Genomic DNA, 16,409 nt, shown 5'->3' with positions numbered 1-16,409 from the left:
CTTTCTTTTAGTCCATTAGTTCTTTACCCTCCAACCTAGTAACAGACGCAAAGCCTCACCCACGACGCACGTGTGGTGCAGTAAGGCCTACTTGGCCTCAGAATAGGCATTGAGACATCGTGTGGATTAATAGTTGAATTGTCATAGTTTGGCACTATACCGTCGAGTTGGACGTATTTCTATTAAGCTAATAATAGTCTATTATGTATGGTGCATCGTTCGGTTAGAGTTATAAAGTGAGCAGTACCCCCCATCGTTCCTGACGTTATCTGGAGTCTTAACCAGGCTGGGCAGACCACGTGTGGTGCTTGCATCCGAGGAGCTCCGGGCCAGGACGAGTGGACCTGTACATTGGATTACTTTACCCGGACGACAGCGAGCCTTCCACGGCTTGGATTATCTACATGCTTTGGGTGCTTTGATTATTCCATGGATAACGGCCAACACTGCTGAGTGTTGGAACTACCCCCCGGAGAGGAGTCCAGGTGAGACGGCGCTCTACACCAAGTGAGGTCGCCTCACGTCTCTTCATCTGTGGACCGGCAGCTACCGTCCACCAGAGGGTCCAGCTGTATTCATCTGCGGACCGAGGTTCTGTGGGCATCGTGTTCAGGACTCTGAATTCTCCCAAGAAATCGTCGGCCAGATGGGATACCGCCAGCGGCTCTTCTAACCCCCCCCCCTACTGTCTTACAACCAGCGGGACCCCCCCCCCCTTAGTGTATCCAGCTATAATCATTTAAGTACCATCGCTATAGTTCCCTAACGAACCAGGTTGTATACTTACTCCCTGCGTAACCAGAGATTGGACATTCAATGTTGATTTACCTACGAATACTCATTTGCCATACAAGTGCATTTCAAATCATAAATGTCATTAAGTGAACGTTGTATATACCCTTTGCTATATAAAATATTCGATTTATACATTTGTGTGGACTTCGTTTCATCAGGTGGGAAAGTGTTCATCATATCTATATCATGTACTGGGTGGCCAGAAGTTAAAGTACAAGCGGTAGTGGTTTAATAATACCATACTTATCAATACAGTCAGGGAATTGTACCCCTCAGTTACACTAATGGTTTGATTAGGTATTGTGTTTGTAAATAGCTGTTTCAAAGAAAAAATTATGGAATTTTACCATACAAATCTTTAAAGACCGTTTTCTCAAAATGAGTTTTTCCTCATACTCTGAGCCAGAACTCTCCACTTCAGTAGCACTCGCATTAGAGGATGACATCTTTTCGGGATTCCCGTGGGTCCCGCGGGTCCCGCAGGATTCCCACGGGATTGGAGTCAATTTCACTTTGAATCCCGTGATTGGGCAGGACCGGGAGTAAAAGTCAATGGGAGCAGAAGGGAGTGGGAACTATGACAACAAAATCAATCAAGGATTTGGACGGGAGTGATACATTGGTGCATCACTAATGTAAATTATATTTAACTAAGGCAGACATCAGGGCTGTACAGCATGCTATGAAAAAATCGGTCTGTGCGATGAATGAATTTACTGCACTAGCACCCGTGCGATAGGCATTCGGTTCATATCGATACTCTTATTTTGAAAATCCTGTGGCAAGTCTCATTTCCGCCCAAGCGCAGCTCCAGCCATAATATCTATGGCTCCGGCAGCTAGCAACGTTCGGTTCATATCGATAATCTTATTTTGAAAATCCTGTGGCATTTCCTCCCAAGCGCAGCTCCGGCAGCCCAACAACAACAGCGTGCTATGTTATGTTAGAGTGCGCATTTTGCGACCAGGAAATAAGTCCCTGCCTGTTTTTCCCCGCAACGCTGTTGACAGAATCTGGCTATGAGGCGACAATTGATTGATTGATTGATTTTTATTGTGGAGTAAAAGACAGCATCCAAGGGATAAAAACATGAGAAAGTGCAAGCACTTATTTCCATCATGGTCCCTGATTTTGGACAGACATCATAAAACATAGAGCATCATAATAAAACATACTAAAACAGAGCATCATAATAAAAACATAGAGCATCATAATAAAACATAGAGCATCATAATAAAACATAGAGCATCATAATAAAACAAAGATCATCATAATAAAAAACAGAATAAAACATAATAGCAACCCCATACAAAAAAAGCACTTCCTACCCTCTCCTTCCTATGGCTATTCTATACTTCACTGGCTAGCCATTTCTTTGTGGCACGTCTAAAACTTCCCCCCTCTTCGATGTTTTTCAGGGCCACTGGAAGCTTGTTCCACTCCAGTGCTGAAGAATATAAAAATGTATTTGTGCCCATTAGGGAGTTAAATCTTGGCAGAATAAAATCCGTACTGCTCCTTCTAGTGGAGTATGAATGATTGTCACGGAATCGATTAAAATAATTAGATAGATATTTCGGACCTGTATTTTGAACTATCTTGTGTGTGAGACCTAATTTGATGTGAATTACCCTTTTATTGACCGGAAGCCAGTTTAGTTGCCTAAAGAAAGTTGGCCCTAGGTGAGTGCGTGGAGGTAGTTTAAGGACTACTCTAATTAATTTGTTTTGAGCTGTCTGAATATAATGTGGTCAAGAGGCATGGTTTCTATCTTTAGCCTTTGGCGTGGTTTATTCATTCACATGTTAAACAGCAGCACATGAGTCCTCCTCTCCGTGAGAGGCAGGTGGGGGAAAGAGGTAGAGGGGGAGGAGACATCTCTTTATATACTCGCCACCTGGTGGTATAATGAGTGGCTCCGCCTAGAGCGCCTTTTAGTGGAAACAGTTATATATGCAGTTAGACAGTTACTTGCAATCCTACAAAGAACCTCTAACGTTAACACTCCCACTTAGTGTTGTTTAACACACTGTATAACTTATCCAAAAACATTTTACAAAGAAAATAGTACAATCCAGAACATCAAAAAGAATATGGCAGTCAATATTTACACACCAAACATGACCTCTGCAAATTTCTTCAATTTCAGTTTGGAAGCAGGTTTCGTCATAGCGTCCGCTACCATGTCGTCCGTTGGACAATAAATCAGTGTCATCCTTTCTTCTCTGATGACAGATCTGATGAAATTATATTTTATACCGACATGTTTACATCTCTGCCGGCACACAGGGTTTCTAGCAATCGCATTGTTTCCCTGGTTGTCCTCATAAACAACGGTCTTCATATATACATAGGCAGGGCCGCCTGGGAGAAATGCGAGGCCCTGTGCGAGGCCCTGTGCCCCCCCCCCCCCCCCCCAAAAGGTAAAAAAAAAAGAAAAAAAAAAGACACATTGGAAAGAAATTGAAATGCTATTTGGCCCTAAACAGAGAGTACACAGTGGCAGAATACCTGAGCACTGTGACTGAAGATCCTTGACTAGGTACAGACTCAGCGAGCACAGCCTAGCCATCGAGAAAGGCCGCCATAGGCAGACTGTGTGTGTTAGAAAGAGAGAGAGAGAGAGAGAGAGAGAGAGAGAGAGAGAGAGAGAGAGAGAGAGAGAGAGAGAGAGAGAGAGAGAGAGAGAGAGAGAGAGAGCATGTGTGTTTGTGTGTTAGAGAGAGAGAGCATGTCTGTGTGTCGTGTGTGTGTGTGTTAGAGAGAGAGCATGTATGAGAGAGAGATAAGCAAAGATGAGCCCCTAAAGGATATTCAACTTTTAATGGAAGAACAAAACAGAAGGAAAAGATAACTTCACAAAGGCAACATGAATATACATAGATCCAAAAGGACAAAGATCAACACTTAAATCCAAAGAGAAGAGGGTCTATACCAGAGAAAACAAAGTAGCAAGGAGCCAAGGGCCGACATCAGCTAAATAGGCTAACTGCAAATAGAGTAGCCAGGTACTGACACCAGGCCACACACAGCTTTGGCCAACGCTACCCAAGCTACACAAACGACCAAGACAATTCACACACAGCACATGTCGTATCTCCAAATGTTGTGAAGTAACATATGTTTTGCCTGGAAAAAAACATCGTTATTAACAAAACATTCGGGAGGGGAAGGAAGGAAGAGTGGGGTAATGTCCAATGGACATCTTACCTGCACCAAGGAACGCAGGGCGAAAGGCCGCAACACAGGTCTCCACGTTGACGAAAGGCCTCTCGCTGGCGGGACAAAAAGAAGCTATGGCCGGAGCCTTGTCATGGTGCAGGCCCGACTACATCTTCTGTCAAAGATGATGTCGTAGTCAGAGTGCCAGGGCCCCCTGCTATTCTCACGGCTAATGTCAATGGTCGTAGCACAAGCTAACAGCTAACTCTAGGCTAACTGATAGCATCAAACTAACGTTCCCAGCCGAGCGCAGCCGGCAGCTAACGTCGTAGCTAAACAGCTAACTGGCTAACAGTTAGCTCAACCCGGCTATCGCTAACCATTAGCTAACGCAGAAGCAAGCTATGCGGCTACCACTGAAAAACTGTACAACGTGAGAAAAGCAATACAGGCCAACACTTCAGACAGCCGCTGTGTTTTCCTCTTCTCTTATACGAAGAGAGAAGGGAAAAAGAAGGCAATACACGTCCCACTACAGAGTGGTGTTTACCATAGCGGTGCCGGCAACAAGTCCAGGCCACACACCGTTAGCTACTAGTACTACAACAGCTAGTCGGCCCGATTGGCTCCCGAGAGAGAGAGAGAGAGAGAGAGAGAGAGAGAGAGAGAGAGAGAGAGAGAGAGAGAGAGAGATATCCACGGCGGAAATAGAAAAACTCAGTGCATTAAAAACTCACCAAACGTCCAAGAGGATGGAGACAACCGCGTGGAGTTGACGAAGTTCATCTGCCGAACGACCATCCTCTTCATCTTGGCATAACAATGCTGCACGCGCTGTCTCTAGGTTAGCTAACGCTAGTTAGCCTTTAGCTAAGCTAGCTACTAGCCGACATCATCATGGCTATATCCCGACTGAACCACACGTTAGCACTCAATATTATAACGTAGCTAAAGCTAACTAGCTGTCCCTGTCTTTAGCCGGGATGGCTAGCCTGACTGAACTGTCTAACATGCAACAACTTTCATCTTCAGTCCATCTGCCGAACGATGTCCTCTTCATCTTGGCTGGCATAACCTCCAATGCTGCATGCGCAAAATAGTCAGACGCTAGTGATGGGTCGGTCATGAGCGACTCGTTCATAAGAGCCGATTCATTGCCATGAGCGTGAGTCGACACGCACACAGACACACACAATGAACTCAACAGACGCTACCTTACCTGTAACCCCTCCCCTCATTGAAACCAATTCTGCTGCCTGCAGAGCCTCAGAGCTGCCTGCAGAGCCTCAGAGCCAGGAACAAGTCAGACACATTCTACAAACGTGTCTAATGTGAAATATATAAGCATATAAGCAAAACTAGATTTTAGGTCTGTGATGAAAAAGGGCCTCGCGGGAAGGGGGGCCTCGCAAAAAAAATAAAGAAAATAAAAAGAAAATAAAAAAAATAATAAATATAAAAAAAAAAAAAAAAAAAATTGCGAGGCCCCCCTTCCCGCGAGGCCCTGTGCGACCGCACTTCTCGCACACCCCCTGAGGCGGCCCTGTACATAGGTATCCATCCCTTTGAGCAGTTGTTCTAGATAAATACATTCCTGTATTGTCATAGCTAGAGCCATATATTCGCTTCACAAGTTGATAGTGCCACTGTGGGCTGCTTCTTTGTTTTCCACGAAACCAGTGAGCTGTCTGTGTTCAAACTCACACAATATCCTGTGGTACTTCTTCTATCTGTGGTGTCAGCTGCCCAGTCTGCATCACTGTAGGCTTTAAGCCCTAAGCCCTCGCTGCTCTTTCTGAAACATAGCTGTTTATCTGCTGTACCTTTGAGATAACGAAAAACATGTTTTGCTGTAATCTAATGCTCCTCTGTGCGGTCAGCAAAATGTTGTGACAATTTACTCACTACAAAACATAGGTCAGGGCGGGTACATGTTGTCAAATAAATGAGGCCACCCACAGCTTCTCTGTAAATTTTTACATCTGTCAGTTTCTGAGCATCCTCCTGGTAGTCTAATTTTTGATCACATGGTGTTTCCCTTGATCTACATTCTTGCATGTCAAAAAGTTTCAAGATCTTTTATCTCTTCTGGGATATTTTTACACAATTGGCAGACTGTTCAAAGTCCATGCCTAGAAAATGCTTTAACCTTCCAAGGTCTTTCATTTTGAATCTGGTGGAGAGCATACCTTTCACCCGTTTTAGGTTTCTATAGTGTTGTCTGCTGCGATGATCAAATCATCCACCCAAATGACGATGATCACTTTTCCTGACTCTTTTGACTCCCTTGAGTAAACACAGGGGTCTACTGTGTTCTGTAGGAAGTGATCTTCAATGAGACATGTATGGAGCATCTCGTTCCAATTTCGCCCCAGACTGTTTCAGGCCGTAAATGGATTTTTCTAGCTTACACACTAGCTTCTCTCCTTTCTTTTCGTAACCTTCAGGTTGTTCCATATATATCTCCCTATCTATGGGTGCGTGCAGATAGGCTGTCTTCACATCCATCTGATGTAAAATCAAATTGTCCTCAGCTGCTTTTTGCATCACTACCCTTACACTGGTCAGATTGGCTATGGGGGAGAATGTTTCACCGTAGTCTATCCCCTCCCTCTGACTGTAACCTTTAGCTACAAATCTCGCTTTGTACTTGTCGTGGCCTTCAATACCCTCCTTGATTGAGTGCACCCATTTCCCTCCCACTGTCTGTCTGCCCTCTGGTAACTTGGTTAGAGTAAAGGTGTGGTTGGCCTCTAGGGACCTCATCTCCTCATCCATTGCTCTCTCCCATTTACTTGATTCAGGGGACACTATGGCCTCTTTAAAGGTCTGAGGTACCCCACTGACTACCCTGTAGCAGTAATCAATGGTGGTAAGTGAACTGTCATCCTCGTCACTTCCTCTCCGGGCATAGTCTGTCAGATACTTTGGGGGTTTGTGTTCCCTTGAGGGATACCTCCCACTGCTTGGGGCATGTGACGTCACCCTCGGGTGCTCCTCGCCATCGCCCTCTGGGGGTGGCTGACTGTCTGTCTGTCTCCTGCACGACCGTGCTAAGTACACTGGGCTGAGGTGTCTCTGTTTCTTCACACCTTACTCTGGAGTCCAGCTCTGGCTCCTCTGTCTGTGTCTCGTTCTCACATGTTGTCTTTGTGACAAACTTGACTAGCCTGTGTTTCTGCACTCCCCCTTTACCGGGATAATAAACTAGGAAAGCGGGGCTTCCTTTGTCGTGCCCTACAAAGAGTCCTTTTTCAGGCGGTCAGGTGGCGTAGCGGAGATTGCGTTCGTCACCAACGCCGGAGAAGCTGGATTCGCCTGTTTGAATCCAGCTCCCGGCGTTGCTATCAGCTTGGCTGGCCACTCACACTAATACAATTGGCAGTATTAGAGGGTGGGAAAGCTGAAGGGTGGGTCCTGGGCGTTGTGGACAGCGACCCCTACAGTTCGGTCGGGGCGCCTGCTCAGCAAGGGTAGGATCTAGGGAGAGATAGTGCGGCCTCCCACATGCTACACTCTCCCCGGTGAGAATCTGTGCAGCCAGGCTGGCCTGCCGGCAGGCTGCACATGCGTCGGAGGAAAGCATGTGACAGTCTCCGGTCTCCCGGACCAACAGTAAGGGAAAGTGCGCAAAACAACCAGGAAGGGTGGGATGGGAGAAAAAATCAGGAAAAAGAGGGGAAGAAAGATAATTAAAAAATTATAAAAAAAATAGTCCTTTTTCACATCTGGACTCGAGCTTTCTTCTGTCCTGCAGGTAAGCATAACACACTGACCCAAATTTGTGCATTCTAGCTAGATTACACTTCTTTCCTGTCAGTGCTGTATACGGGGTGGTGCCCGTGTGCTTATTAAAGCACCTGTTTCTGGTGTAAGCGGCTTCTTGCACCGCATAGTGCCATAGACTCTTAGGTAAGTTACTGTCTACTAGCTTACACCTAGCCATTTTGAAAAGAGTGCGCCATTCCCTCTCTGCCACTCCGTTCTGGTGTGGGGAATATGGACATGACGTCTCATGTCTTATTTTGTTCCTCCTCAACAGTGATTGGAACTCTCTGTTTGTGAACTCAGTTCCGTTGTAGGACCTCAAGCATCTTACGTTACCATAAGGGGCTATGTCTGCCAGGAATTTTTCCATGGCCTGGAGTGTGTCACTCTTTGCTTTGAGAAAGTAAACAAACACTGCCCCTGTGCACACATCTGTAAAAGACTGTACATATCTAAAGCCTCCTATGGACTAGTTTCTTACTGGACCGGCAAGATCTGTGTTAACTAGCGCGAGTGGTACCTTTAATTTTTCGGTGGGATTTCTGTTTCTCGATTGAGTAAACTTCCCCTTTATGCACACTACACATTCTTTGTCAGGTCTACGCTTTTCACCTTCAATGTGCATGCCTTCTGTCACTGCTTGCAGTTTCAGTAAATCCTCGTAATTACAATGACCCATAATCTCATGCCATGTCTGAATATCGTGACTGACAGTTACGTTACACATATCATTATCATCATTACACTTGTCGTTGTCATTACACTCTGTTTGCAGGTAATACATTCTCTGGTACACCTCTATGTTAAATCGCGTACCGTTGGGCTCTACAAGAAAATGTTTACCTTCAATGAAGAACACTCTGGCACCGTTCGCAGTAGCAGCTATTACAGAGAATAGTCCTTGTGGGAACGATGGTACGTAGAGAGCATTCTTTAACATCACTGTACGCCGGCGCCCCCCACTGTCTGTGAGGCATACCTGTGCGTCTCCTCTCTCTTGCGCCAACCCGTAGGTGCGCTTCCCGTCTGCCAGCTCCATGCTGTGTCTCTCCGGGTGGAAAGTGTTGTCAAAGTTCTTGAACCGACTCCTGTCGTTGATGACGTGGGACGACGCACCTGTGTCCACGATCAGTCCCTTTGGGCCTGCTGCAGCTGCGTTGGCCTGGTGACGTACGCTGTCTGCGCCCTAGGGATGAAGCTCTCTTGTCCCGCTACTCTCCGGGCGTCGCCTCGATTCGTCTCACGCCGACCGTTGCCGCCATCTTGTCCATGGCCGCCATCTTGTCCATGCGCGTGTCGCACAGCCTGGTCGCGTTTCTTCATGCACGCTCTGTCTGTGTGCCTCGTGGATCTGCAGAAGCCACACCAGACGGTCCTTGTGCAGTTACCTCTCCGATGGCCTTTCTCTCCGCATCGCCAACACGCCAGCTCCGTCGTGGGCCTGGTCTTCTCCGTTGGCGTCGCTCGGGCCTTCAGCACCCTCTCTCCCGCCTCCACGGCGGCTGGGTGGGTATCTTCTGAGGCCTTGAAGTTTCTTAACTTGGCCTTGAACTTTCCCAGCGTCATGTCCGCTGAACCGTGTGTTACCAGGAGTGTGAACGGTTTGTACAGCTCCGGTAGTCCTCTCATCACCATCGCCATCATTAGCCCATCGCTTGGTGCTTCTCCTGCACTCCTCAATGGCGTCATGATCTGCTCAGCTCTGATGACGTATTCGGTCACAGTCTCTGTGTGCCCCTTCTTCAGGGCTGTTAGTGCTATGTAGAGGGCCACGACTCGGGGTCTTCCTTGCCCGATATAATGCTCTCTCAACACCCCCAGGCTTTCTCTGCCTTTGTCTTTAGTGTCACGGAATATCAGCCCCAAGCTTGTGTCGTCGAGCAGTGACGCTAACTCACAGTACGCGTCTGCGTTACACTTGTCGTCCAGGGCTTGTTCTTCCGCCGTCAGGTCTCCCGTGGGGGCCATCAAGATCGTCGCCTTCAGTCCCACACCGTGCATGCAGCATAACATGCGCTCTTCCCAGAGCTCGTAGTCCTCTGCCTTTCCATTAAATGAGGGCCATTTGCTCCTTCCCTTGGTCGCCACGAGTTCTAAGACAGGGTTCTCCCCCTCGCCTCCGTTGGGCTCAGCAGGCTCCGTCTCCCCCAGTGCCGCCTCCCCGGGGCTCTGCGCGCTGCTCTCCGGGCGGGTCCGCTTGCGCTCCAGCAGCCCGTCGGTGGGGTCGGTGCCCCGCTTCCTCTTGACGCGCAGGATCGTCGTGTTGGATTCCATGTTGCTCTTTGATGGTGGGCGTAGCTTTAGCTCCTGTTGGCCTATCGTCTAGCCACGCGGTACTCCCGGTGCTAACCTAGCCTATACTTCAGCTAAACTTGCTATACCCTTATTATTTCGCCCCGGCGTGATCTGGGCCCATAACCTGTTGACAGAATCTGGCTATGAGGCGACAATAATGTGGTCAAGAGGCATGGTTTCTATCTTTAGCCTTTGGCGTGCTTTATTCATTCACATGTTAAACAGCAGCACATGAGTCCTCCTCTCCGTGAGAGGCAGGTGGGGGAAAGAGGTAGAGGGGAAGGAGACATCTCTTTATATACTCGCCACCTGGTGGTATCATGAGTGGCTCCGCCTAGAGCGCCCTCTAGTGGAAACAGTTATCGCTTCCAATGCATCTTACATGCTTTGCATCCTCACCAAAACTAACTAGTTAGCTGCTACCGGTAACTAAACTAAGCTAACCCGGGTCAGAGGCAGAGAAAACAGTGAGGAAAGGGAGGGGGCGGCGGAGCCTCAGCCTCTCTCTGTCCCTCTCTCTACGTCAATGATTTTAAGTAGGTGAGGTCAAAGGCGTTTGATAGTATTTACTGAGGATGGCCAGATAATGTTGATATTTAAACATAACAAATTTAATGCATAATAATTGTATACATGATCATGCAACATAAAAAAAAATTAGGAACTGTTTGGGAGAGGGAGGTAGGGAGGGGTTTTAGGTTGTGTGTTGTGAGTTCCAAAAAGTTATTTCAAGTTTAAAGCTCAATATATCAAAACGTGGCACTTTACAGTGAACAGAAGGTCTATTTGTATTAAAACAATAGATTGTTTTTCATTTAAATGTCTGGAAGAGCTAAATTTATTTCTTTAAAATTATATTTTCGTTACCTTTTTTAGTTGATCTAAATGTTACTGATTGTGTTGAATGGGCTTATGATATCATCTCATATCGATTGCAGGCACCTGCATCGTATCGTATCATGGCAGACTTTGTGATATTGGCAAATATCGTATCGTTGTCCAAAGAATCGATATCGTATCGTATCGTGATGAAACTGGTGATTCCCACCCCTAGTAGAGTCCATACATCCAACACCAAATCCCATAATTCCTTACAGCATGAAAATGACAGCCAAACATGGCACTGCAACTAAATAACACAAAACAATAGGCACATTTGTGACTGTTACAAATATAACACGTTTTATACTTGTGCTACAAGATTTTGGCCTGTGCTACAAAACGATCAACCTCTGTAGCACCAGTGCTATGTGCAAAAAAAGTTAACATACAGCCCTACAGACATGATGTGACCCATGTACTGCATATTTTATACTGAGGAAGAAAAACAGAGCAGGATTGGTAAACGGGAGTGGGATGGGAATAGGATTCTATAAAAGTGTGGCTCGGGATTGGGACGGGATTGGGATCAGTCCTCTGTGGGAGTGGGAGGGAGTGGGATTTTTTCGAAAAACTTTCATTTGGGATTGGGATGGGATGGGATTATGTGGGAGTGGGAAGGAGCGGGAGTCAAAATCCACCAAATGAGTGGCCAATCAGAGGAACCCGGAAACCGAACTGCGTTGTATTTGGCATAGACGCTGTCCGGAAGGCCTGGTCCATGTACAGATCAAAGGTACAGCCTACTTCTAAAACACTTGAACGTGCTGTATCCAACCAACTTACTGCTTATCTCTTACAGAATGACCTCCTAGACCCCAATCAGTCTGGCTTCCGGACTGGCCACTCCACAGAAACGGCCCTCATTGCGGTCACAGAGGCACTTCACTTAGCAAAAGCGAAAGGCCTCTCCTCTGTCCTGATTCTCCTAGATCTATCTGCAGCCTTCGACACAGTCAACCATCAGATCCTCCTCGCGGCCCTCGCAGGAATGGGAGTGGCTGGATCTGCGCTGACATGGCTGACATCATACCTCAATGACCGCTCCTACCAAGTGTCATGGAGAGGGACTCTGTCGGCCACCCGCCCCCTCCGGACGGGTGTCCCCCAGGGCTCGGTCCTAGGACCCCTTCTCTTCTCCCTCTACACTAAATCACTGGGTAACATTATCACGTCTCATGGCTTCTCATATCATTGTTATGCCGATGATACTCAACTCTTCCTCTCCTTCCCTCCCTCAGATATCCACGTCTCTGAGCGGATCTCGGCCTGTCTGTCCGACATCTCCGCCTGGATGACGACCAACCACCTCAAACTGAACCTAAGCAAAACAGAATTGCTCCACCTGCCGGCCAAATCCTCCCCCCTGACCGACCTCTCCATCACAGTCGATAATGCAGCTGTGACCGCGTCGCCGACCGCCAAGAACCTTGGTGTTGTCCTCGACGACCAGCTGAACTTCTCTGCTCACATCGCAGCGACAACCAGAACCTGCAGATTCCTCCTGAGCAACGTCGGAAGGATACGCCCCTTCCTGACAAAAGAAGCCACCCAACTCCTCGTCCAATCAACAGTCATCTCCCGCCTCGACTACTGCAACGCACTGCTAGCTGGCCTCCCGGCCACTGCCACCAAGCCTCTTCAACTCATTCAAAACGCAGCGGCCCGCCTGATCTCAAACCTACCGAAGTCGGCCCATGTCACCCCACTTCTTAGGGACCTGCACTGGCTCCCCATTGCTGCACGTATCCGCTTCAAGGCCCTCGACCTAGCATACCGTGCGGCAAAGGGAACCGCTCCCGCCTACCTCCGGTCAATGGTCTCTAACTACACACCCTCAAGACCCCTACGCTCTGCATCTTCTGGCCGCCTCAGATCTACTCCTATCCAAGCTCCCGGAGGGTCATCAAAGAGAAGCCGCCTATTCTCAGTCCTTGCCCCACAATGGTGGAATGAACTACCCATCCCAGTTAGGACAGCCGAATCCCGTCCAATCTTTCGCCGTCGACTAAAGACTCACTTCTTCAACAATTATCTGAAATGATAAAAAAAAATAAAAATAAAAATCTAACCCAGACTAACCTTAATGTCATGCACTTGTCCTAATAAACTAACCTACACTGTAACACGCAACACTTTGATGAACATTGTTACTCAGCTGATAGTTATACCCTTCTTGCTGTCTTGTCGCACAGAACTTGTAAGTCGCTTTGGATAAAAGCGTCAGCTAAATGACTAAATGTAAATGTAAATGTTCTATGACCAGCACCTCCCTGTGGCTGGTGTCAACAAAAACAACGTCCGGTGTATTTGGTATGTTAGCAAAAACATTGTTGGTAAGGCCAAACACACACACACACACCAAACCTTCCAGTTCTATTCATATCTATGTTATGAAGGTATTTACAGAAGGGTTTGTTGATATCGCATTCATACCCTGATTTATATCACATTTTATTCCTAAAAACATGGCGAAATATGGAATTTTATCATACAAATGGCCTGTTGACAGTATTTTCTGATTTATGGAGTGATAAAAAGAGATATCCAAAATCCCCTCTGTAATAACCTTTGGCTCTAATATGTCAACAAAATGAAACTATAATTTTGAAAATGGCTTTATCCAATGTTCAGATTTCTGTCCTGGAATTATATGCAAATGTATGCATATTTAAGTAGATCATGCCTCATTTGCATATTTAAACATACAATTTCAGAAAACTTGTAATACAAAAAAGTCTTGTCTTAATATAAGTAATCAACTGGGGAAGTTTCATTATGATATCTATTAGTTAAATTTCTTACCCTATTCACCTGGGGTGTCTCACCTTAAATAGTTCCATTCAATATAGTTTCAATATTGTAAGTCAGAAATGTAAGGAAAATCTGTCTAATTTATGTGCATTTAAGAGATGTTATAATGCAGATTCGGTCAATTCTGTACGTTTTCAGGAGTTTCTTGATGTAGGGGAGCCCCAGTGTTTCCTAATTATTAGAATTTTCTGTCATTGATGGGATCAACTTGAGATGTTTGATTTGAATGTGAGAAAATAATATATAATTTTTTTTCACAGATCTATCCTATTTTACTCTTAAATTGCACCAGATGTATGCATTTTAAATGTTAAATGCATGCCCACCTTAACCTTTTAAGCCCTAGCCATATTTTCAGAAAATTCGCCTAAAGATACATAGAGACATTGTGAATATGATTAGATTTATTGTATAGCCCTAATAAGTAACTTACCAGTCTCAGGAGTACAGTGTGCTGTGTGCAAAAGTTAAATTCGCCTCCAGGTAAATTCGGTAGAAAAGATGGCTGCTATCCTGGAAACAGCCTAGTGAATGAGAAAAGCCTGCCCCTAGTGGAGCAGGACAGTCCCTACACAATTACAACAGTACAGGACACAAAATGATCTAACTCCTACTGCGAGACATACCTAAGTAAATGGAAGATTGCTCCACTTCTACAAGGGCTATTTGCATGTTCCGGGTATAGGGACATCTATGGATCCCAGGGAATGTATTCCCAGTGTCAGAAATATTGTGTCTGTTACTAGGCTTGAGTAAATTCTAATGAACCAAAGGAGAATCTAAATGTATTTTTATTTATTTATTATTATTATATATTTTTTTATCTTTGACGGTGAATAACACCATGCTAAAATGTACATTAAAGATGTAGCTCATTCAGCAGATACTGTACTGAATTCTGCCATTCGGACACATGCCATTTGAAATATGATTATAGAATATAGAATATCAGGCCTATATAAATGACCTTATTAATGACCTTATTAAGTCACACATCTCTGGATCGGGCCAAATCTCCCCTTTCCAATGGCAGAGTTCAATCTGGATTTAGTACCACCAGGCGCCCCTGACAGGGCAGCAAAAAAACGTGAATGAAATCTACTGTAGGCCTACAGTTACCTTTTTATAATGTAAATATCTCTGCCATTTTTCATCAGATTGCAACGCCGTTTTTTGCTAGACGTTCACAGAAAGGTAGAGAAACTAACTTTGTTCTATTTTATGGCATAACATTCAGGTTTGTTCCACCCGTGAGATATGATCCCGAAAAAAAAGAGAACGAAAAAAGCTATTTTTTTATTGACAGGGGCTGGCGTGAGCTGGAAAGTGTTGTTTTTTTTTTTTTTTTCGAAAGCCCTGGATCTTTTCTCTTAAAAGACTACACTCAAGTTAGGTTGCATCAAATCCTTGTGTCTATAAACATCTTTTTCCGACTTGATACGCTGAGATTTCTATAAACTCGTATTTCATTAATAACACTTAAAATCATTGGTAAACAAACGTAGTGCTGAAAATATACACTTTGACTGCTGTTTTGACAGGGTTATGGTCTTTACTCTAGGCTACTTTGAAAAAGAAATGCAAAATTAATGCATACATTCTTTAGAGATGGATTTATGGCGTGATATCAATCTCGTACCGGTACCGGACCGCTCTGGCTTAAGAGAGGGTTTGGAATCCCCCCGCCATAGTTTCACAAAATAGGGGCCCCCAAACAACATTTCGCATAGGGCCCCCAAAAAGCTAGAAACAGCCCTGGTTGTAATACCAATATATACAGTGATACAGGTATAAAGACAGTATGGTCATAGTCATACTGGCCAGCAGCATATCTAATAGAGTAAGTAAGAGATATGTACAGATATAGATATATTATCATATAGATATGTGAAAAGGATTATGTGCAGGTATGTACATACAAGTGTGTATATATATATATGGTAAGAATATGGTAGCCTATATACAACATTATTGTATATATGCTATCATACAGAGTTATATGGGTTATATGTAGGTGTATAAGTAGGTATGGGAGGATTATATGTAGACAAATATGGATTATATGCGGTAAACATTGCCGTATTGACTCTTAACCATTTTAATTATTTCTTAGTCAATACATTTTCCAATCCATCATCTCCAACAGGCAAAAGATTTATCTGCTCTCCTTTATTTGACTTAAGTCCCAGAGCAATTACTCTGTGAGGTAGCTACAGGCTTTGAAACGGGGCTTTGGAAGGAGGAATGCTCTGTTTGAACACCGTTTATACATAATCTACCAACTCAGCAGTGCGCAAGGCGACGGGTCACGACATCAGAGGGAGCGAACCATCGGGGAAGCCTCAGATCTGACTTTGATACACTGTAAGAGCACACGGCGGGGAAAAAGATCGCTCTCTCCAGAGGATGGATCCCGTTTCCACATAATATCAGGCCTGTCGGTGGGGGTCCGGAAGTCTTGACCGGGTCCCCTCAGAATGGCAGACTGCTTTATTGACACATCTCTTTGTACTGTTTACATTCCAGCCCGTACTCTCTCTGTCACCCTCTCTCTCTCTCTCTCTCTCTCTCTCTCTCTCTCTCTCTCTCTCTCTCTCTCTCTCTCTCTCTCTCTCTCTCTCTCTCTCTCTCTCTCTCTCTCTCTCTCTCTCTCTCTCTCTCTCTCTATCTCTCACTTTCTCTGTCTGTCATCCCTC

The sequence above is a fragment of the Notolepis coatsorum genome (assembly GCF_963971535.1).
Source record: "Notolepis coatsorum genome assembly, chromosome: 6".
Lineage (NCBI taxonomy): Eukaryota > Metazoa > Chordata > Actinopteri > Aulopiformes > Paralepididae > Notolepis > Notolepis coatsorum.
This window is presented reverse-complemented; position numbering follows the sequence as displayed.